This window comes from Salmo salar, chromosome 09 (genome assembly GCF_965601325.2).
Source record: "Salmo salar chromosome 09, fSalSal1, whole genome shotgun sequence".
NCBI lineage: Eukaryota > Metazoa > Chordata > Actinopteri > Salmoniformes > Salmonidae > Salmo > Salmo salar.
The window spans coordinates 76,165,877-76,189,731 of record NC_138299.1 but is presented as its reverse complement, the minus strand read 5'-3'; the positions used below and the strand labels follow the sequence as shown (position 1 = coordinate 76,189,731).

General features: G+C 44.1%; 1 long non-coding RNA gene across 1 annotated transcript in view; it reads left to right on the top strand.

Moving 5' to 3' along the window:
* The first annotated feature begins 667 nt into the window (after positions 1-667).
* LOC106611726 (uncharacterized) overlaps positions 668-23,855 on the top strand; it is a 49,040-nt gene continuing 25,852 nt past the window's right edge. Inside the window, exons 1-2 of the long non-coding RNA XR_001330148.3 lie at positions 668-790; positions 21,833-21,951. This is a non-coding gene — a long non-coding RNA (uncharacterized LOC106611726). The remainder of the gene's footprint in view (positions 791-21,832; positions 21,952-23,855) is intronic.

Here is a 23,855-nt window from a genome sequence, read left to right as displayed (position 1 = left end):
GTGGTCTCCTGCCTCTACAAGTCAGCCCTGTCTCTAACATGTCAGCCTCTAACAGTAATTCAAGTGTGCCTCTTAACAATTCTCACATTGTGTAACATTTTGCAACTCTACAAGGGGGAAAATAGGTCAGTGATTTAATTTGGAATGTAATTTGAGACTATGGACAAGACTTGGTCTGTGTGATGTAACAAGTGTCTCTTTTTCTCCATGAACTCCCCGTCAACCGCTGTTTACCATTCCTCAGTTAACTATTCCTTTAAAGTCCCCCAGTTGGTCAATAGAGCCTCTGGATATAAAACGACATATAGGTTAAAACAATAGGTGATGGTGCTGCCTGTCATTACGCCTCAAAGTAAAATGCGCACATCGTACCAGGAAATTAAAAGTCGACTGCGGATCTGCAAGGGATAAGTTGGGAGTGGATCAGATGATTATATACATGTGAAATGCGCCCGTGTCGCCACCGGAAAGATGCTCGAAATGGTATGTCGGGTATCACCTTAATGTTCTTTCAGGACGGCGTATTTCTCCCCGCCGACTGCCGCTTATTTCCTGCTTGCCCGTGTGAACTCGTCCTTGTGATCCGAAAAAATGCCAATTCTCATATTTTATTTCGATATGCCTGGGCTGGTTATGTATTACCCAGACAGGATGTGACATCACCGGGGTCCAAACTAAAAAATGTCGCAGGACAGGCTGTCTAGGATGTCCAGAACCCTGGAGGATGCTGCCTCGCAGTGGGGTCCAGACATGTGATGTTCGCTGGAGGATGCAGGAGATAACCACGCAGGTGAGACAGATGCACAGGAAGCTAAGTAAGTCGCTTGCTGACTGAGCGCTTTTTAAAACTGTAGTACTTTCACAAGTTCAGACGCGATGCCACACGTCCCCCTCTGTCTGACTCAGGTGACGCAGTAAACGACCAGAGGTGTTATGGAGACAAATAACATCCATGGATTCCGCACAGACTCAATAGTCACGGACTGGGCTGCAATGTAAAGGGGGACAATATATGTGCTGTAATTACATCGAAAGGGTACACATGTCAAGTTCAGACCTCGGCTTGAATGGCAGGTGCAAGCGGCAGAAAACAGAGGTGGGGAGACGAGACTCAGACAAGCTGAACAGTTTACTTAACTGTTCTGAGTGTAGGCTACAATAAACGTTATTACACATGTAGGAGCGGTATTATTTATTTGTTAAAAATCGTCTTGAAACCCTAAGCTTGCCTGGTGAATTTATGAACTAGTGTTAGGAAAAGAAACAGCCCGTGTTGAGATGAGTTGGTGCATCTCTCCGCGGGACAGCGAGGATGCTCTGAGCCGGACTCTTTCGTGCGTCTAGACTCCAAGTGCTGCAGTCAGTCACGTGGTGTTTGTTATTGTCCGCACTCTTTTAAGTGAGTTAGGCTACAGTGTATGGGGGCAGCTGTTTATTTCATAGCACTCAAGGGAAACATTGGGATGCACCACTGCACAAATGATGGATACATTATGGATAATTCTAACTGTCAGGGCAAGCATTTGATTGGATAATGAAGTGTTACGCAGATCATATGGAATACATTTTCTCCACATAAATGTTTAATCATTTCAAAGTATTTTGAAAATGGAAACATAATTCACATGAATGTATACTATAGGGAGGGATACCCTCATGATTTGCATGCATGGCATATATTATTTAATTGAGTATCTTGTATTTTATGGAATATCCTGACTAATGATGCTGTGTGAATAAAGTAAAATATCCATTCCCATAACTGTACAAGAACGTGCATCGCCTCCTTCATACCACTGTATATGAATGTAGCTTGTGTGTGCCACGTTCGTGCAGCGACCTATGGGATTAGGAGTGTGTATGACTCAAACTGCTGTTGCCTGCTCGTCTGGAGTGATCGCTCTATTATTCATGGCTTGCGTGTAGACAGGGTGCTTAATCTCCAGGTTTACTGTGGCAGTTCGTGGCTCAGTGTGCCTACGTAGCTAGGAGGCCAACCCAGGTCAGCCCACTGAGCACCAAGCCTGGCCGGGCTGAGGGAGGCTAAGGGCTGGCACAATTACAGTATAACCATGTAGCCGATGGTAATGGATGAAGACCGTCATGAAAATAAAATAACCGCCATAACCGGAATTAAAAAATAAAATAAATAACACGCAAGCCATGAATAATAAAGCTATCACTCATTTCTGCTGTAACATGGACTCTACAACGTGATGAAACTTTTTTGGCTTCTTGCAGAAACATACAAGGTGTTGTAGCAAATGTGTATTTGGTTGCCTAGCAACGGCCCGTCCCTGAAGCAGCGGCACATGCAGTCAGGAGCAGAGGAGATAATGTGCTTTATTTTTTTTATTTTTTTTTGAATTGTTATAATGTGACTGGGGTTATTTGTCTGACCAATAAGCATTATCCAAAATTCCATGACGTTCACAGCCCTAGCTAAGGGTAGCGATGGCTGTAGTAGCTAAGCGCCTGGGCCTAGCGTGGCCTTTGGGGCCAACAGCAATTAGCCAGGCAGGGCCAGTGAGCAGGGACATATATTCAGGGTTGCTGAAAGGGCCCAGGCAGGGGGTCTATTGGCGGCCGACAGGTGCAAGAGGGAGGAAGGCGACAGGAGCCGGGGGAATCGAAACCAGAGATGGGCCGAAGAGGGTTAGTGTCTCCAGCCCCCGGGGTCAGTTGGTAACACCCCCCCCCCCCCCCCTCCCTTGGGGGTCCGAAGTGAAAGCAAGTCATGCCATTCCCTTACTCACCAAAACAAATGCTCCAATCCTAATGATTACAATCATTTGATGTGATTTCATACATACGAGGATCTCACATATTGTTCCAGTTCCATACATGATCAGGTTATTTTGTTCTTTGCTATAATCCCCATTAAGTACATAACTTGAAGTTTGATGGTGCAGTTGAAAGGCTTATTAAGGCTACTCGTCTTGCTGGATTCGGCATTGAACAAAAGTACTGTATTGTTAATGTGCCATTTTTTTCTCCCTGGCTGTTCTGCTTGAACTCCCTAATCCTGGTTAAAGCCGTTACACATCCTGCTGTCATGATGTGAGACTCCAGACAGGAGACTGGCTCTGCAACTTGGTTTCATTTAGCATTCCTTCAGGGTTTACGGGCAGGTGTTTTAAATTACGGGAAGGATATTTATTGGGAACTTTAAAGGGAACATTTTTTTGCTTACCTCTCAATTAGATAAACACACACACTTATGCAACTCGCGCACACATACGTGCATGAGGGCACACACACACACTTTTTTTTACTGTCTCTCAACAACTTAGCAAGCAAATAGATACAATCCTCTGGACTGCTGTCCCTCTCCTCTCTCTCTCTCTCTAGTCCTTCCACGAGGCCAGGTCAGTGTGTGATGTCGGTGGAAGGCAGGAGGGGATCTGTGACCTGTAATTATGGGGGCTTAGCAGGAGCAGTGGCTCTTTGGCGCTTGGTTCAAATCAAGGTGCAGCCTGGAGTCTAGGGAGGCTGGGCAGCCCCTTCCCCTCTACAGCCCTCTGCTCTACAGCCTGGCCTGATTGCTGGCAGCTGGGTGAGCCATGTCAAGTGGCAGGCTGGGAAATGTGAAATCCCCTGATAAACCACAGAGCCCCTAAAAAGCCATGAAGCTCCTGTAATGAGGAAAGTGATGGGGTTTGTGTGTGTTGAGCACGCAGGCATCAGGGACACACCGTGTGTGTGTGTGTGTGTGTGTGTGTGTGTGTGTGTGTGTGTGTGTGTGTGTGGCTGTGTAGAGAGAAAGAGATAGTGGAAGTTTACTGTGTGTATGTGTGTGTATACTTACACTCTCCTTCGCTAACTGTGGAGCATAAGGCCGCTACAAGCCAACACCGTGTGTGTGTACATGTGTGTGTTTGTGTGAGGAGGAGGAGGAGTATAGAGAGAGTGGAAGTCAGAGTTTGTGCACGGTTGACTCCTCTAATCCTGGATTTGGAAGGATCCACACATTTCCAACAATGTAAATCTGGTAGTTAGTTCAGCACAGCCACTGGAGGTAGAGCTCTAATCTTCCCGGTTCACCCTCCAAGCCATGGAGACGTAATCACACTACACTACATACTGGTTATGCCTCTCATGCACTTCCATGCCCCTTTCCTTTCTAAACTATGCTAATACTCATTTATACCCTAATTTCAAGACCCACATAACAGTAAATACCCTATTAACAGTAAACATAGTCAATACTGTAAATACACTAATAACAGTAAATAGTCAATACAGTAAATACACTAATAACAGTAAATACAGTCAATACAGTAAATACACTAATAACAGTAAATACAGTAAATAGTAAATACACTAATAACAGTAAATACACTAATAACAGTAAATACAGTCAAGATAGTAAATAGCCAATACAGTAAATACACTAAATACAGTAAATACAGTCAATACAGTAAATAGTCAATACAGTAAATACACTAAATTTAGTAAATACAATCCTGTCTGGGAATAGTGGCATCATTCTCGATATTAATGGCGGCGTTCCGCTTTAGAATGATTCCCGAGCCGCTGTAGCAGTTAAACGCATTCCTGGTTTTGTGGAGGCCATTATGTGGCTTCTTAATCACCACCTAGGCTTTTATAACCTCCCTGAGCTTCAATGTGTGGATGCAGGGAGGGAACCACATGTGGGCACAGACCAGGAAACACAGGCCCACAAGAATAGGCTCTCCCTCCCCGCCTCCCAAAACGTACAGTCTGGGCTCTGTAAGCTCAGTGGGCTGAACACAATAGGCAAAGGGCACAGTGAGAAGTGTTCTGCTGCATTTGATTGATGCTTATGAGAAGGGAACTGGGTACATTCCTTTCTATGATCCTGCTGGGAGTGTCAAGAGAGATTAGGAAAGTATTAATAGATATATTTCTCTACTACCATGTGTAGAGAGCTGAATTCCATGGAATAGGCTGGTAACCTCCTACTGCAGGCTTCCTACGTCGCCTTACTGAACATTTACCCTGGTCCTATTATTTACATCTTCAAATTAAGCGGTCAAGAGAGTTGGGCCAGCAACTGAAAGGTCGCTGGTTCGAATCCACGAGCCGACTACTTGAAACATCTGTCAATGTGCCCTTGAGCAAGGCACTTAACCCTAATTGCTCCTGTAAATCGTTCAGGATTAGAGTGTCTGCTAAATGACTTAAATGTAAAAATGTAATAATATACACTACTTGTAGAGATGGACAGTATTTCGGTTACATGTATTTGAAACATGTATTAGACTGGGCTGAATTACACTCCAATGTATTTTGTAACAAGATACTTTCAAGAGCTGTAATTTGTATTTTCAAAATACAAAATACTTTTCTATACCATTTTTTTATAGCGGTTCACCATTTTGTGGTCCCCTTTCACCCTGCATTGGTATCAGAAGCCTGAATATTATTCGAATGAGCTCTTCCACGAAACAAGATTTTGTCTAGGAATGATTCAACTTTTGTCAAAAGTGACTTTTCGTAGCAGGTTTAGAGGAATTTACGCAGCAGGTTAGGATAATTAACGAAGCAGGTTAGGAGAATTAACGAAGCAGGTTAGGAGAGTGAGGTTAAGCTGTGTCCCATCTAGACATAACCCCGAAACAAGGCCAATGATAATACCCAGTGTGCTTTGCAGTTCATTTTGGTATATTCATATTCACGTGTAGACAGTATTTACATGTTGGTCATTTAGAAGACACTGCTATCCAGAGTGAGTGACTTAAAGTCAGTGTATTCAATTAACGTAAATAACAACAACATATCAGAGTCATACCAAGTAAAACATTTTTGTAACCTTTACTGAGAATGTTGTTGCTGTTAGGGCCGGCTCCTTGCAAATGTATTTCTGTATTTTAAAATACAAAATACAGTGGCAAGAAACAGTATGTGAACCCTTTGTAATTACCTGGATTTCTGCATAAATTGGTCATCAAATTTGATCTGATCTTCATCTAAGTCACAACAGTAGACAAACATAGTGTGCTTAAACTAACAACACACAAATTATTGCATTTGTCTTGTTTATATTGAATACATCATTTAAACATTCACAGTGTAGGTTGGAAAAGGTATGTGAACCTCTAGGCTAATGACTTCTCCATTAGCTAACTGGAGTCATGAGTCAGCTAACCTGGAGTCCAATCAATGAGACGAGATTGGAGACGCTGGTTAGAGCTGTTCTTATAAGCTGCCTTATAAAAAACACTCACAAAATGTGATTTTGCTATTCAGAAGAAGCAGTGCCTGATGTGAACCATGCCTCGAACAAAAGAGATCTCAGAAGACCTAAGATTAAGAATTGTTGACTTGCATAAAGCTGGAAATGGTTACAAAAGTATCTCTAAAAGCCTTGATGTTCATTAGTCCACGGTAAGACAAACTATCTATACATGGAGAAAGTTCAGCACTGTTGCTACTCTCCCTTGGAGTGGCCGTCCTGCAAAGATGACTGCAAGAGCACCACGCAGAATGCTCAATGAGGTTAAGAAGAATCCTAGAGTGTCAGCTAAAGACTTACAGAAATCTCTGGAACATGCTAACATCTCCGTTGACGAGTCTGCGATACGTAAAACACTAAACAAGAATGATGTTCATGGAGGACACCACAGACGAAGCCACTGCTGTCCAAAAAACCATTGCTGCACGTCTGAAGTTTGCAAAAGTGCACCTGGATGTTCCACAGCGCTACTGGCTAAATATTATGTGGACAGATGTAACTACAGATGAGTTGTTTGGAAGGAACACACAACACTATGTGTGTAGAAAAAAAGGCACAGCACACCAACATCAAAACCTCATCCCAACTGTAAAGATTGGTGGAGGGAGCATCATGGTTTGGGGCTGCCTCAGGGCCTGGACAGCTTGCTATCATAGACGGAAAAATGAATTCACAAGTTTATCAAGACATTTTGCAGGATAATTTTAGGCTATCTGTCTGCCAATTGAATCTCAACAGAAGTTGGGTGATGCAACAGGACAACGACCCAAAACACAGAAGTAAATCAAAAACAGAATGGCTTCAACAGAAGAAAATACACCTTCTGGAGTGGCCCAGTCAGAGTCCTGACCTCAACCTGACTGAGATGCTGTGGCATGACCTCAAGAGAGCAGTTCACACGAGACATCCCAAGAATATTGCTGAACTGAAATAATTTTGTAGAGCGGAATGGTCCAAAATTCCTCCTGACCGTTGTACAGGTCTGATCCGCAACTACAGAAAACATTTGTTTGAGGTTATTGCTGCCAAAGGAGGGTCAACCAGTTATTAAATCCAAGGGTTCACACACTTTTCCCACCCTGCACTGTGAATGTTTACACGGTGTGTTCAATAAAGACATGAAAATATATAATTGTTTGTGTGTTATTAGTTTAAGCAGACTGTTTGTCTATTGTTGTGACCTAGATGAAGATCAGATCAAATTTTATGACCAATTTATGCAGAAATCCAGGTATTTCCAAAGGGTTCACATACTTTTTCTTGCCACTGTACATATATTTTAATGAAATGCATTTGAAAATAAAAGTATTTTGTAGTTTCTTTTGATACATTGACCTTTATGGTATTTTGTAATTCTATTTTGTAGTTGTTGCCCATCCCTGACCACATCACATATAAACCGTTAACATTTGATTGGCCGTTAATATATAAGCCTTTGATTGGCCGTTTATATATATATAAGCCTTTGATTGGCCGTTAATATATAAGACTTTGATTGCCCGTTTATATATATAAGCCTTTGATTGGCCGTTAATATATAAGACTTTGATTGGCTGGTAATATATAAGCCTAGGATGGAGTGATGATGGCCTGAATCTAGTTTGATGGATGAGTCGAATTAAGGAGAGAGCAGCAGCTTCACAGTAACAGTGGCATACTTGTGGTAGGCTAGCTCCATCCATCACTCTCTGTTTACACCGCTCTTTCTCCACCGACCAGGGGGAAAGGAGGACAGATGATTGAGGGGGGTGATTAATAAGCTGAGCGGCTGTTTGTGGGAGCGATGGCAGCCATGGTGATTCCTCCATAACTCCCAGCTAGCTAGATTCTTAAGAGTATATTTACAGTGAGGGGGAAAAGTATTTGATCCCCTGCTGATTTTGTACGTTTGCCCACTGACCTAAAACAGGGATTTTTTACTAGGATTAAATGTCAGGAATTGTGAAAAACTGAGTTTAAATGTATTTGGCTAAGGTATATGTAAACTTCCGACTTCAACTGTATATGTATATGATGGTGTGTATAGACAGTATGAACAGCATATGAATAGAAAAGGTGTGTACAGAAGTGGTTGAAGCTTTTCACCCTCTCTAAAAAAGTATTTGATCCCCTGCTGATTTTGTACGTTTGCCCACTGACAAAGAAATGATCAGTCTATAATTTTAATGGTAGGTTTATTTGAACAGTGAGAGACAGAATAACAACAAAATAATCCAGAAAAAACACATGTCAAAAATGTTATAAATTGATTTGCATTTTAATGAGGGAAATAAGTATTTCACCCCCTCTCAATCAGAAAGATTTCTGTCTCCCAGGTGTCTTTTATACAGGTAACAAGCTGAGATTAGGAGCACACTCTTAAAGGGAGTGCTCCTAATCTCAGTTTGTTACCTGTATAAAAGACACCTGTCCACAGAAGCAATCAATCAATCAGATTCCAAACTCTTCACCATGGCCAAGACCAAAGTGCTCTCCAAGGATGTCAGGGACAAGATTGTAGACCTACACAAGGCTAGAATGGGCTACAAGACCATCGCCAAGCAGCTTGGTGAGAAGGTGACAACAGTTTGTGCGATTATTCGCAAATAGAAGAAACACAAAATAACTGTCAATCTCCCTCGGCCTGGGGCTCCATGCAAGATCTCACCTCGTGGAGTTGCAATGATCATAAGAACGGTGAGGAATCAGCCCAGAACTACACGGGAGAATCTTGTCAATGATCTCAAGGCAGCTGGGACCATAGTCACCAAGAAAACAATTGGTAACACACTACGCCGTGAAGGACTGAAATCCTGCAGCGCCCGCAAGGTCCCCCTGCTCAAGAAAGCACATATACATGCCCGTCTGAAGTTTGCCAATGAACATCTTAATGATTCAGACGACAACTGGGTGAAAGTGTTGTGGTCAGATGAGACCAAAACGGAGCTCTTTGACATCAACTCAACTTGCCGTGTTTGGAGGAGGAGGAATGCTGCCTATGACCCCAAGAACACCATCCCCACCGTCAAACATGGAGATGGAAACATTATGCTTTGGGGGTGTTTTTCTGCTAAGGGGACAGGACAACTTCACCGCATCAAAGGGACGATGGACGGAGCCATGTACCATCAAATCTTGGGTGAGAACCTCCTTCCCTCAGCCAGGGCATTGAAAATGGGTCGTGGATGAGTATTCCAGCATGACAATGACCCAAAACACACGGCCAAGGCAACAAAGGAGTGGCTCAAGAAGAAGCACATTAAGGTCCTGGGGTGGCCTAGCCAGTCTCCAGACCTTAATCCCATAGAAAATCTGTGGAGGGAGCTGAAGGTTCGAGTTGCCAAACGTCAGCCTCGAAACCTTAATGACTTGGAGAAGATCTGCAAAGAGGAGTGGGACAAAATCCCCCCTGAGATGTGTGCAAACCTGGTGGCCAACTACAAGAAACGTCTGACCTCTGTGATTGCCAACAAGGGTTTTGCCACCAAGTACTAAGTCATGTTTTGCAGAGGTGTCAAATACTTATTTCCCTCATTAAAATGCAAATCATTTTATAACATTTTTGACATGTGTTTTTCTGGATTTTTTTGTTGTTATTCTGTCTCTCACTGTTCAAATAAACCTACCATTAAAATTATAGACTGATCATTTCTTTGTCAGTGGGCAAACGTACAAAATCAGCAGGGGATCAAATCCGTTTTTTCCCTGACTGTAAAGGGTGTTAGCCTGGCCCTGGTTGGTTGAATAGGATCTACAGTATAACGTGTGAAGAGGCTGGCCTGCTCTGACGTTGTAGTAGGGCTCATCTAGCCAACAGCTGTGGGCTCTTAGCGACTAAATAAACCTTGCAACCGGTTCGATGGGCGTCACGGGCGACATGCGCTGTCAGGGGCTGACGTGCTTGATGCCATAATTCATGGGGAAACAGCCATACATGACATTGAGGACTGGGGAGGGGGGAGGAGGAGGTAGTGGGGGCCAGTGTTTGTAGGGGAGAGGGGTAGATAGACACCCCTCTGCCTGTTTACTCTGCTCCTGATGACCCCCTGCCTGCTGCCAGGGCAATTATCACCTTGGAGGAATGTTGGACCTGCGTGTTAAATTCCCACTGAAGCCCGTTGGAGGAGGTCAGGGAGTGGGATGTCCCCCCAGGGGGGGGGCAGCGTGTCGGGGGATTGGGGTGGCTGGGTGGCCGGGTGCAGGGAGAGAGGGAGAGGAGGAGTAGGGAGGGTGGTCCAGGTCCAGGGGGGATTCCTAGATCTGTCAGTGCGTCTCTCCATCTAGCTCCACATCAGCCCTCCAACCAACAAGCTAAACAGGATTTGCATCCATGGTGTATTTACAATGCAAATGGATTCCCTCCCTCTTCATTTGATTTGGAGACTTATCCCAGGGCAGGCCTCACACCGTGTAGACAGACAGGGACAGAGTTTAGACTGTACATGAGGCTAGGAGACATCTTGTTTAGCTGCTTCAGTTAGCCAGTTACCAGACTGCTGCGTTGGCTTTGTTTTGCGTGGAAAAATGTTATGGTGTCAATTTTGTCTCGCTATTAGGTTTAGGTCTACCTCAGTAAATTTGACCAAACACTGGCACACTTTGAAGGCCTGAGCCGTCTGCACTTTTAATGTGTCTGTTTGTGTCAAGCTGTTTTTAGTACACAAGTGTAAATCACAACTTTACAAGTGTACTGTAAAGGCTAGCTGTTATTCGGTTTGTGTGCGAGTGTGTGTGTGTGTGTGAGAGAGAGAGGGCTCCAACGTGGCACTAACAGTGTATTGCAGTCCCTGAAGGTGTTAGTCTGAGCGTGTGTGTCTGGTGCCGTCCAGTCCAGAATGCCACCCTTCCTTTCCACCATGTCTAATGTAGAAAACAAGAGTGGTTGTCTGACACAGCATATCATGTGCTGGATGGACATGCATGACACACATGAAAATCGACCCTGCTCTTTACCCTAATATTCAGACCAGGATTAATGCGCCAAGCTTATACATGTTTATGTTCTCTTCAACAGCTACTATATCAAGGGGTCTGCGAAAGGTAAGATTACAAGAAAAACCTCACTTTGCATGTCCTTCATCTAGTGATGGTGATGCGTTGACTGATAGCTAGGCATACTTTAGCATGTAGCTCCGTTTGTGAAGCCGGTGAACCTCAGTTCCCCTCTAGACCAGCCGCTTCACTCCTCTGCGCTGTGTCCTGAGCACTCTGTGTTAAGCTGGGTCGTTCATTAACTCTGCTGTGAGAGCAGCCACCCTTGAACACCAAGCCCAAACACATTGTGACAAACCAGAGTATCCCCACAGTGTCATCGGATCACCTCGCCACTTTCAATTAGTGCCAGTCCAACGTCACCTCTCCTTTAAGACCACAGAGTAGTAGGCCTGGTCTCCGCCCACTGCCCTCTCTGCGTGGAGTAGGGTGAAGTTAACCCTAGACATTGATCTAAGGTCATTTTATGTTTTTTGTTCACTATTATGGACATGGTTAGGGTTGGATGGTAAGCTCATCCTAGATCTGTGGGAGCTGTCCCGGTGGCCCTCTGTTTTTATTCTTTATTTACAGGCAGGCAGCCAACACCCACCCTGTCTTATAAGGACCCCAGTCCATAACAATAGGAGTGACCGTAGAGTATGGGACCAGTTAAGCCCCCCCCCTGCCCCACCTACCCGCCAGGAGTTGAACTTCACTGTTGTCATGGAAACACACTTTCCCCCCCCCTCCCCAATGCCCCTCCCACCATTGTGATTCTCTCTGCACAGTAATGGCCGTGGGCTGAGGGGCTTTTTAGGGGCATGTAATGTCATGTAGTGACTCTACAACCAGGAACACATTAGTACCAAATACCTTCTATATAATGAATGATTTCTGTAAGTGTTTTCTGCCTTTAAAACCAGGTCAGATTGTGGATTTGTTCATGTTATTGCAGAACATAGATTAGTAAATCTGTTTACAGTATATTCCGTTTCGCTTCCTTAGGGATATATTTTTTTTTTTGGGGGGGGGGGTTCAGAATAGCAGAAGTAGCAAAAGTCATCTGGTTGTTTTGCCGTGGTTAAAGATGAATAGAAGCTGACATAATAACTCCACTTGTAAAGTGAACTCCTCATAGTGATCTCCGACTGGTCTGTCTGATAGCCTGACTGTAGAGGCTGGCTTCCCGTACTACTGTCTGCCTACACCAGAGCACTCATCCACACACTCTAGCCGCACGATCTCTAATGCACACAAGCTCACGGATGACTACACGCACACCCACACAAGGCTCGTGCTTACCCGCACCGCTAGTATCACGGACATTGTAAAAACGAGAGAATGAGAGAGCCAGAGAGAGATTGCATGGAAGAGGACTAACAGGGAAATCCCAAACGCCAATTTTAGAGCCTGCACTTAAACAACCTTTTACCCAAGGAAAAGGCATTGCTCCTAGTTGCGTATAGACTGTTACACATGCTAAGGAGAGTTGCATTGGTGTGCTGTATTAATTGATGTTACTACATGAGCTATATATTAAAACTGTATGGAGTGTTTTCCTGTTAGGAGGAAGGGTCCCTGTCATCCTTCCTTCACCTCTCCATCCATCCCTCATCCACCAGGCCTGTGTGGTGTGTCGTCTCTGGTCCGCTGCCCAGGCACAAAGGGAAGACCAGGCCTGGCACATTCATTGTGTTGCTCTTAAAGGAAACCAACAGCCAATGTACTGTAGGCTCAATAGGGCATTGGTGTTTTGTAAGGTCTGATAAAGTGCGGACTAAACCGTCTAGGATCTGGGCTGGTCCGCCCTGGGGTTGTGTCCTCCATTATGAAGGACGCGGTCGTGTGTGTTGTGAATGTAGGTCTGTGTAATGCTTGGTTAGTGCTGAACACTGGGGTGGGACTAGGGAGGGCCTCGGCGTTGGTACCATTGAGGACTGGTTAAAGATGTCACCCCAGTGTTTGGAGCTGCTGTTCACTGCCGTTAATTGTGAAGAGGGATGATTGGGCGGCTCCTTATGACTGGAGGAGAGCGGAGGGACGTTTTTCTTCTGGAGCTTGTTGAGCGACTGGATTGGTATCTTTTGTGTGGACATTTTTTTCAGATGGTGTCAAGAGAAGAGGGATGTCAAGATGATCAGAGTGGTTAGGGTGTGTGTAGACTGTCCTCTTCTTTTGAATTACTTCCACGTGCATAATTTAGCAGTATTAAGAATGCATAACTTTGCATCCGAATTTTCCCGAACATTGAGGGAAGAAAAAAAAGGAATAACACATTTGTTACCAGTCACGCCTTGTTTTTCACGCCTTTCAAGTGACACTTCAAAAGATGCTCCCTGGCCCATCTTAGCATTTCCCCAACACCTCTTGGGATGAGACGGAACAAATGGGAGGATGATCCGGAGATCAAGTTCATTAAGCTAAGCAAAACAAACACATGGGCAGTGAGAAAGAGACAAAGAGGGAGGGTCTTGTGAATGCCGTGGCCCTTGTCTAAAGCCGTTAGGGGCCCCGTGTGGGTGTCTGGGTCTCCAGAGTCTGCTTGGGTAATTATTAGCCCAGTGTGTGGGAGTTTGAAGGAGAGTGTGTAGAAGTCTGTCTGTCTGTCTGGCTAGTGCTGGCTCTCTGTCTGGCTAGTGCTGGCTGGCTGGCTGACTGTCAGCCTAGTGCTAGCTGGGATTTCTGTCTGGCTGGTGCTGGCTGACTGGCTAGCTGTCTGGCTAGTGCTGGCTGGCTGGTGCCGGTTGTCTGTCTGGCTAGTGCTGGCTGGCAGGATGGCTGTCTGGCTAGTGCTGGCTGGCTAGCTATCTGGCTAGTGCTGGATGGCTGGCTGGCTAATGCTGACTGGCTGGCTAGTACTGGCTTGCTGGCTGTCTATGTCTATCTGGCTAGTGCTGGCTGGCTGTCTGACTGGCTAGTGCTGGCTGCCTGAGTGGCTTGTGCTCTCTGTCTGGATGGCTAGTGCTGACTGGCTGGCTCTCTGTCTGTTTGCATTCTCACTGCATCATGCGAATGGATAAATTGACAGCCCAAAGTGAAGTGGGGAGGGCTCTCCTATAAACTCAAACCTATATCCCACTATGTATGAACTTACCCCCTCCCAATACTGCCCTCTCCTTCATACCCCCTCTCTCCCTGCTCAGGGTATCTGAAGAGGAGAGAAGCCATCTTTGACATGTCTACTGGTGCCCGTCAGGACAAAGGCCCATTTCCTGCTCTTCCATGTGGAAAATATCTGGGAGAGAAGGAGGAGGGAGGAGACAATTAGTGGGATCCGCTAATCACCAGGGCAAAACACATTTAATTGACATGTGAAATGTTGTTTAATCTAACAAGTCGATAGGCAGTATGACAATGGGCTGGCAATCAGGATTGGAAAGCCAGGGGACTTTGACAGCTGATTGCTGAGGGGGGAGGTTGTTGTAAGAGCTGGTGTGTGTGTGTGTGTGTGTGTGCGCTGGGGGAGACCCATGGGGATTAAACACCATTATGCCTTTAACCCATTTGGACAAATAACTAGGCTGCCTTTAAACACAGAGCAACACACTCAGCCTTAGTAAGAGAGTTGTTTGAGTGTTTTAGTATATCGTCTAAACCAGTGAAAACCAGTTATTTCTCATTGTATGACCACAATAAAGATGAAGAAAGGGAGTACTCCGGCAACAAAAAAAAACACAAATGAGGGTTGGAGTGTGAAAAAAAAGTAAGCCCCTTTTGCTTTGACAGAAATCAATAAGTATTTAAGGTTCTAAAAAAAAACAGCATCCCATATTGTAAAGCCTCAGTCTGAATTGAAAGCATGGAGTGGTGGTTTAGAGACCAGGCTTAGACAATCCAAAACCCATTACTACACTGTTATTTACCACTCATTTGTTGAAAAGCACATTGAACAGGTTCTATACATACTCAGTGCACTAAAATCTCAACTTCTGGAACCCTGGAATCCAGAGTGCAAATAAACAGGTACTTCATCAATAAAAATGTCTATAAAAAATGACTGAATAGTTTTCATATCAATGTGGCCAATAATATCACATAAAGATTAAACTAAGAAAGATATTAGGAAGACACCCCATAGAACATTGTAATGGGCGTGTAACTATGTGGACTAGTGATGGGCATTCCGGCTCAGCCCCTCCAAAAAGAGCCGGCTCTTTTGGCTCCCAAACGGCTCTTAAAAAAAATATATGTTTTGTATTTCTTCAAGTCAAACAGTTTGTGATAGTTTGACTATGATTGGTGTTAAAACAATTCGAATTCAATTATTAACTGAAATCATACTCTACCTTAACCTCAATTTATTTAAAAATGCATTGTTTATGAAAAAGGATGCTATTAAACATTTGCATTTAAAGTCTAACTTTTTAATGTTTATAAACAAAATGCATATAAATCTAACCATTACAATCTGAACAGCATAAATAGAATATTGCACCATATCAAAGAAAAATAAATCACAATGTGCAAAACTGCAGTATCCCACTTAAAACATTAAACTGGTCCCTCTTCTTTATTGCCATGTTATAACCAGCAGCACACAGCAATGCTGACCATATTTAGCTTTTATGAGAGATTTGCATTCAGAAATGCAAGCTGCCTCACTCGAGGGGCTGATGTGGTTTCTTCTCTCAGTAATTATTTGTCCCGTTTGAGAAGACCCTCTCAGAGGGAACGGATGTGGCCACTATGCAGAGTCTCCCTGTCATGACTTTAGTAAGCCGTGGGTAGACAGAGGCCTTGTTCTTCCACCAGCTCAGAGGATCGGCAGATCTTTGGAGGAGGGGCTCCTCCAAATAGGATCGGACCTCCATTATGGCATCTGCTGAGGGATTCCTTCGTGCAGCATCCCCAGTTGCTCTCTCGTCAAACAGCATCCAAACAGCAGACGTTTGTGGCACTACTGCTGGTGCATCTGCTCCATCTGATCCCTCTTCTTCCTGTTGCCCTGGTGCTTGAGCCAGCTGACTGCTGGGGCTGTCCCTCCCTGCTGCTGAGGTTATTCTTTGAAGAGCCTCATCAATTGCTCTGGCATCACTGAAGGCTAACTTCTTAAACCTGGGGTCAAGTGCAGCGGTTTCTGATAGCACGTGATTATATTCCATTCTGTGGAACTTTCTGTCCATTGATGAATATAGGGTGTCCATCAACTCTGTCACATGTCCTGTGGTTACATTTGAATCTTTCTGGCGGCTGGCTGTGATTCGCTGCAGACCCTTACACAGGAGTATCATTTTTGAGGCTGTGACATAGCTGAAAAGAGAGAACAGTAACTTATTAGTTCAGGCTCATGTTTTGTCTACTGATACTACATTCTCATCTACTGCTCATATACACATATAATACTGGATTACATAATGATGTAGTAATAACTGCTTACTGTACCTCTCTCCACTGATCTCCACAGTGACCTGCTCATAGGGTTCCAGGACTCTGCACACCTCCTCCACCACCTCCCATTCCTCTTGGGTCAGAGCATCAACAGGTGCATTGACAATGGTCAGGGTAGAGATGATGGCATCTTTGACTCAAGAAACCGCTCAACATATAAAATGTTGAATTCCACCTTGTAGTGTAGTCTTGTTTAGGTCTCATCTCAGGCATGCCCATCTGGCGTTGTGTAGACTTTAGTTTTTCAGCACCTACTGTGCTCCTGTGGAAGTACTCCACAGCTGCTTTTACTTTGTCCACAGTGGGCTTCATCACCTTCAGAGCATCTCTTACAATCAGGTTGATTGTGTGGGCAAGACGGATGATGGGTCCATTTTAAGTATTTATGGCTTTGGTTATGTTAACTGCATTGTCGCTAACACAACAGACCACTTTTCCGTCTACTTGCCATTCTCTGGCCACTCTCAACAGTTCCTCTGCCAAGTTCTGAGGTGTGTCTGTCGCTGAACTCAAAGCAGTCCAGAAGACAGCTAGACATCGAAAAATCTTCAATGAAGTGCCACGTAACCGACATGTAAGAAGTGGTTACCCTTGATGTCCAGCAGTCAGTGGTAAGGCAAACTGCAGTAGCTTTTTGGACTCTTTCCCGCACTGAAGCCTGTGTGCTCTCATACAGTTGTGGAATAAGTGATTTTGAAAGGGTTTTCCTGCTTAGAATTGTGTACATTGGATTTAGACTATTGCTGTAATTTCTAAAACCTCTGTCCTCCACGATCGAAAATGGCTGGAAATTGGTGGCAATCATTTTAGCCAATGCAATATCAATTTGGCCTTGTTTTGCTACAGACATAGACTTTGGCATAAACTGGTCCATAGAAGACTGCGTTGCTGTGGGTACAGAGTAGGACTACTTGACTGAGTGGATACATCTCCACGTGTGGAGGTGCTGGCTCCACCAATATCACTAGCAGACCCGCTAGTTTCTCGAAACTCCGCTACAGCTAGCTTCACAGTTGGGTGCACAGTTCGCATATGCCGGTGTAGGTTGTGCATTGAACCGGCTTTATGAGATTTTGTTTTAGCAAATTCTACACTGTGCTCTAACATTGTCTACATTATTAAAATGCATCCAAATGCTACTGTGCTTCCGACTCATTTTCCAGCTGTTGTTTTCACAGCTGTCCTTCCTCTCTCTCCTTGGCTGCTAAGTGTGTGACTGAGTTGGCTCGGCCCTCCCTCACGCATCTTTGGTTCATTGGTTGACACTGCGTGTCTGATTGACAGGAACAACAGGTGAGACTGTTAGTCTGAGCAGACAGTCAATGTGTGTGCGCTTGAGCATTTAGGCCTATATTATTTTATTTCTTATTTCGTTCTTTGAATTAGTTAATTCTATTCATTTAAAGCATTTGATTATTCATATCTTAATTTTTTTATAAATAGAGTCGGCTCTTCTGGTATGCGAGCCGGCTCCCAACGGTCACCTACAAGAGCCGGCTCTTAGAGCCGACTCCTTCGCGAACGACCCATCACTAATGTGGACAAGATCGGTGTGCACTCTCCTAATCAGTCCTCAAACAATTCAAAGTGGTGAGTACAGGTCGTCGATACAATGTGTTATAACTTCGGGGGGGAAAAAAATTGTTCAACGTTGTTCTCACGTGTGATCTTTTACATAACAACTGTGGGACATATTTAGCGATGGAAATATGAAAAAACATTCTTGCAAACAGTTGCAATATCTATTTCACACCAAATAATGGGGACAGCAATGGAGAGGAATGTCCGAAGTGAAACAAAAAATTATCAGGAAATGCACACTTATGGTTAAAGTCGTTTTTCACCGTCTTTTCACATGCAGCCATGATGATGTTTTATCATTTGGGGCGGCAGGTAGCCTAGTGGTTAGAGCGTTGGGCCAGTAACTGATAGGTTGCTGGATCGAATCCCTGAGCTGACAAGGTCAAAATCTGTTGTTCTGCCCCTGAACAAGGCAGTTAACCTGCTGTTCCCCGGTAGGCTGTCATTGTAAATAAGAATTTGTTCTTAACTGACTTGGTTAAACACATGTCCTTTACAAATGGCATTCATGTTGGTTTTACATCCCACGTGTAGATGATTAGATTTCACTTTCACCATAGCTTGTGCATGTCGTGATAGTCTTTGAAGCAGTCCCTCTCTGCCAGGAACCAAAAAGCGAACTGGCATTTCAGACAGAAGATCTGGCATTTCAACCCCCCCCCCCCCCCAATGTGTTTTATGCAATGCTTGCAGTTCTTCCTTTTGTCATGTGTGTTGGATAGTGGCGCTCACCTTGAGTGGGGGTCTTGTGATGGTTGTGGATTGCTTTGGGCCCCCAATTCAGCCATTTCCAACACCAGCTGCTCTCAGAAGGCCAACTGGGAGAGAGGGGTTTGACCTTTTGCTTTGACCATCTGCTTGTGGAGAATGAAAGCATTTACATCCCAGGTGTAGTTAAATAGTTCTGCTTATTTTTAAAGTGAAGGACACGTGTTTAACCAAGTTTGTGTTTGATAAGACATTTTACCATTTTCTTTTATTTATATCTTCCTTTTCTATAGTTTTTTGTAAACAATTAATTTGTATGTGGGGCCAATACATTGGATATGCCTAAGCTAAATGTTCAGGCACTTTGGAGAGGTTGAAAAAAAAAAACACTTGGATATCCCCTGTATGTCCCTTGACACCACCACAATGTTTGAGAGAGGTTGGTGTTGTAGAAATTGTGTTTCTATGCTGAACAAATAGCATTTAGGGAATGCAAATATGTAATGGCACTGGAATAATCTAACATGGTTGTTATATCCACAAAGTGGTAGAAAAAAAGTGTTATACCACTTCCTGGTCTTGTGGAGGACCTGGTAGTAGCCTATCAGAGCATCAGATAAGTCGACACCCCCCATGCTGGCATTGTCATCTTTCACATAAACAGGAATGGGGACATTCTTCCTTTTTCAACCTCCTTGAGACATGGTTGTTATTGAATGCCTTATGCTGTGTGGTGAGCACAAAAAACCTGTTCCCTCTCCGCTGTCTTTGTCATGTTGTTTACCTTGGTCTTGGGGAAACCAGTTCTGTTAGGACGAATGGTGCCACAAGCCCCTATTTTCTTTTTCAAGAGGTCTATGAAAAGTGGATGTAGAACCATCAGACGGGGATATTGGCATCGCAGTGGGGGGTGAAGACCTTGCTGGGGAGGAGTGGCTCCAAAACGTCATCGTCCAAATCCTCTGCATCCTCCACTCTGTGGTGAATACAATAAAGGGATATATTGTTGTAAGACACCCAGAATTACAGTTGACTAAATTTACTAAACGACATAACTGTAAAGAAAAACACCAAGCCTAAACTTTATCTGTGCAGTGACTCACAGAAGATGTGAAGCACACACACAATGCAAACAGTAACACTTGAGAGAAAAGGCAGAGGTGAGAGCCACAAATAAACAATGGCCATGAGAGTTTAGTGGTCTCTCCAATGATGAAACATAGGAACAGCAAACAGTGAACTAATATGAAACAGACAATAACTACTTTGGAATGATATAACATTGAAATGACTTGTTACATAGGCTTATGTAAACTAAATCCAAAGCACAAAAAGCAGACAACTTATAAAACTAAATACATATAGTAAATCAGCTATATAAAGTCCTGAAAATAATTGACTTACAGATCTAAAAGTGGATCCAATCCTTCTAGAAAGCAATCTTTGTTGGCTGAGTCAAAATCCTCATTGTCCAAATCGCTGTAACGTCCGTCGTTAGAGTGAGACCAAGGCGCAGCGTGGGTTCATCATATTTTAATGATTACGGTGAACCAGCAAAGCAATAAACAAGAAGCAACACAACGAACTGTTTCGCAGGCTACAAACAACAATGCAAAATCAACTTCCCACACCAGACAGGTGGAAAAAGGGCTACCTAAGTATGGCTCCCAATCAGCGACAACGATGTACAGCTGTCCCTGATTGAGAGCCATACCAGGCCAAAACACAGATATACAAAACATAGATAGGGAACATAGAATGAACATAGAAATAGAAAATATAGAACACACATCAAAACCCCAAAACACACAAAACAAACACCCCCTGCCACGCCCTGACCAAACTACTATAACAAATAACCCCTTTTACTGGTCAGGACGTGACAATCGCTCCCCTGATCCGACCAGTATTTTATTCTGTGTACTTTTTCATAGGTGCCTTCTTTTTAGCTTCCTGTTCGATATTCTTCATTTTTACCTTTTTCCCCCTCTTGAGTAGCCATCTTTTATGCTAAAGCGATGAAATTAAAGCGATGATTACATTTACAATGTAATGTAGCGTGCTCGGTGCGTCTCGTCTCTGAGCCAAGTAGCAATAGTTCGCATTACGCATAAAAGATTCTAGGCCTTGCTTTGTCCCACCCAGGTCAACTGCATATCCCTGGAAAGCGTATCTCATTGGCTACAAGACTGTCAAGGTGACATAGTAGCCAATCCCCTGAGTAATGGATGCCTATGGCGCATAAGCAGGCAACGTCATATTTCTGATGTGCAAAGATATAGTCACTCGGTGGACATTCAATGTTGCTATTAAGTCATACATCATCAGATAAAAGGCTAGATTTGTTCCTACCAACCTAAGGATTCATTGGATACCCCAAATGTAGCTGGAGCTCAAACACAGACCAAATCGAAGCTTACCTTGTAAGATGTTTGCTGTTTGGTGAAAACGTTGTGTAAAATAAACATTTTGACTCACGGAGCTGGTGATCATTAACGGTAGGACACAGGCAGACAAATAAGATATCCTCATGATCTGTGGAGTCCCGGCTTTCGGTGTGTATCAATGAATTATGTGTTTATTTCGTTTATGCTTCATAACACTAACCGGAATGTAGGTAGCAGACATCTTGAAATTAGGTCATTGGCTCGGCCCGCCCTTATACATTCGTATGCCCATATATGGTAGTAAGTCACAGCAAAGTTTTTAAAGCACAGATCAATAGCCAAGATATTCATCTTTCCGCAGACACCCTGCTTTTGCAGATAGGGGCTACCGTTCTCATACCAGACTGAATTGAATAAAAAAATCTAATAGGGTCCCCAAATATGGGGACTTTACATAATTGCTCCAGTCTCTGAGGGAGAGTTGGAAAATGCAATAAACACATTTCCAATTCACACATGCATATATTAACGTGTGAAATATGACAAATATAAGCGGCCCCAAAATTATTTGTATTTTTCTTTGTTCCTATTTCAGAATGTCTCTTTTCTCTACCCCCTGGTTTGAGTATGACCCCTCCCCTGGCTTGTGACCCTTCACCTGGATAACACTCCTGGCAGTTGTCTCTGGGACAGACTACTCATGTTGAACCATAGGTAAGTCCCCACTGTGTTTCATTACCACTCATACATCAACTTCGTCTTAGAAGTGTGTGTCCGTGTTTGTGTTTAAGTGTGTGTACAGATGTGTGAGTTATATTGGAGCAGAACATCTATCCAACATATAATCACACTGCCATTGTCAAATCCAACCTCCTAGAACTTATAACCTAGAATCTCAGATCAAAGTAGAATGTATCCCAATCTGAGTCTTACAGAGTGTAAGTCTGCCTTTCTAGGCTTTATATCGCTGTGATCTGGGCCAAGAGATGTTTGTGAGCAGAGGATGATTCACAGGCTGGCTGCTCCTCTTCTCCTCTCCAGAGTCACGCTCACTCACTCTCTCTCACACACTGGCATAGTAACCCCCTGTCTCTCTCTGTGTCTCCCTCCCTTTCTCTATCTCCGTCTGTCTCGCGTGCTGCCGAGGCGCTATCTACTACCAGAGTTCAGATGTGTTTCGATTTGTATCTGGGAAAGCCATCCCACCCCCCACCAATCACACAGACACACACCCACATCTCCCTGCCATTCATGCCGCACCCCGGCCAGAACGACAGCTTGGCTCCTGGCCAGTAATCACAGCTGGATTGGATGCTTTAAATGTGTGTGTGGCGATGGGGGGTGGGGGGGGCAGTGTCTGGTGCACCGGATTGGTCCACTTGTACGGGTTGGGCCAGGGAGGGCTGTGATTGAATAGAGGGTAGCGTGCAGGATTCACTGGGCTGTCTAGAATGGCTTTCCAGAGCGCTGCCCGACAGCTACGCATATTGGATGGGTTACAGCTTATGAGCCGGAGCGAGTCTGGCTGTGTGTGTGTCTGCAAGTGTGTGTGTCTGCGCAGCTCATCTGTGCGAGATAACTCTTATCCTCTATGAACAAATCTGCACTGTCTTGATTCCCTGAAGGTATCACGGAATGCATTTGCCTGGCCCAGACAAATCGTTAAATATTAATGTCATATCCGAGTTGGCATCTCCAATCGATTCACTGACTTCATCACATTAGATTTGTGTGACTGTTCAGTGGTATCACGGTTGCAGTACAAACAGTGATTAGGGATATTATTGATGAAAGCTGGATGCTAGAGTAGGCTAAAGAGGAACTTGTGATTATGGTTTGCCACTAAGATGATAGAAGGTATTCACAATGTATTATGATATTGGTTTACATGTGCTTCATTTTCACTAGAGGCAGGATAAAACACCAGTCTCCTGAAGAGGTTTGGTTTAATCTTCCACCAAACCATCCGTTATTATGAAAATAATAACACTGGAGCTTGATGCAGCTGCCCTTATCCCACAGAGCAGCAGGAGAGCTCACCGACGCAGGAGAGGGTGTGTGTGTGTCTCTATGTATATGCACACCTATTTATGTATTTAGTGGCGATTTACCCCCCTCCACCCCCCTCTCACTTCAGCCTTCCTCCTGGCTTCTTTTCCCTGCTGAGGTAGAGTGGGGGGATAGGGTGACCATATTTAAAATTCACAAATGTGGGACGGCAGGATGATTTTGCGGGACAGTGTAGCATACATGAATAAAAACATTTGGCTGCACCCTCCCATCCCCACCCCCTGCCTAGTGGGGTGCGCTGTTGCGTTTTGGCCACATTTGATTTTCTTTTTGACTATTCAGCTGAAGGTCCTAAAATCTCATCAGAAATGAGGTGGTGTATTTGGTGTAACAGTAACGTTATACTATACTATTATACTGTGTTTGGTTCTGTTATGTAGAATACTAATGAATCTTCCAAGACATTGATTCAACTTTGATCTAACTTTACAAAACAAGCACCATTGTGAGAAGTGGCGGAGCGAAGCTCTGTGCGCTCCGGAACACTGCTGTCCGCTGCACCGAAGCGCCCCTACTCCTCCTCAAAATTTGATGATGCAGAAACGAGA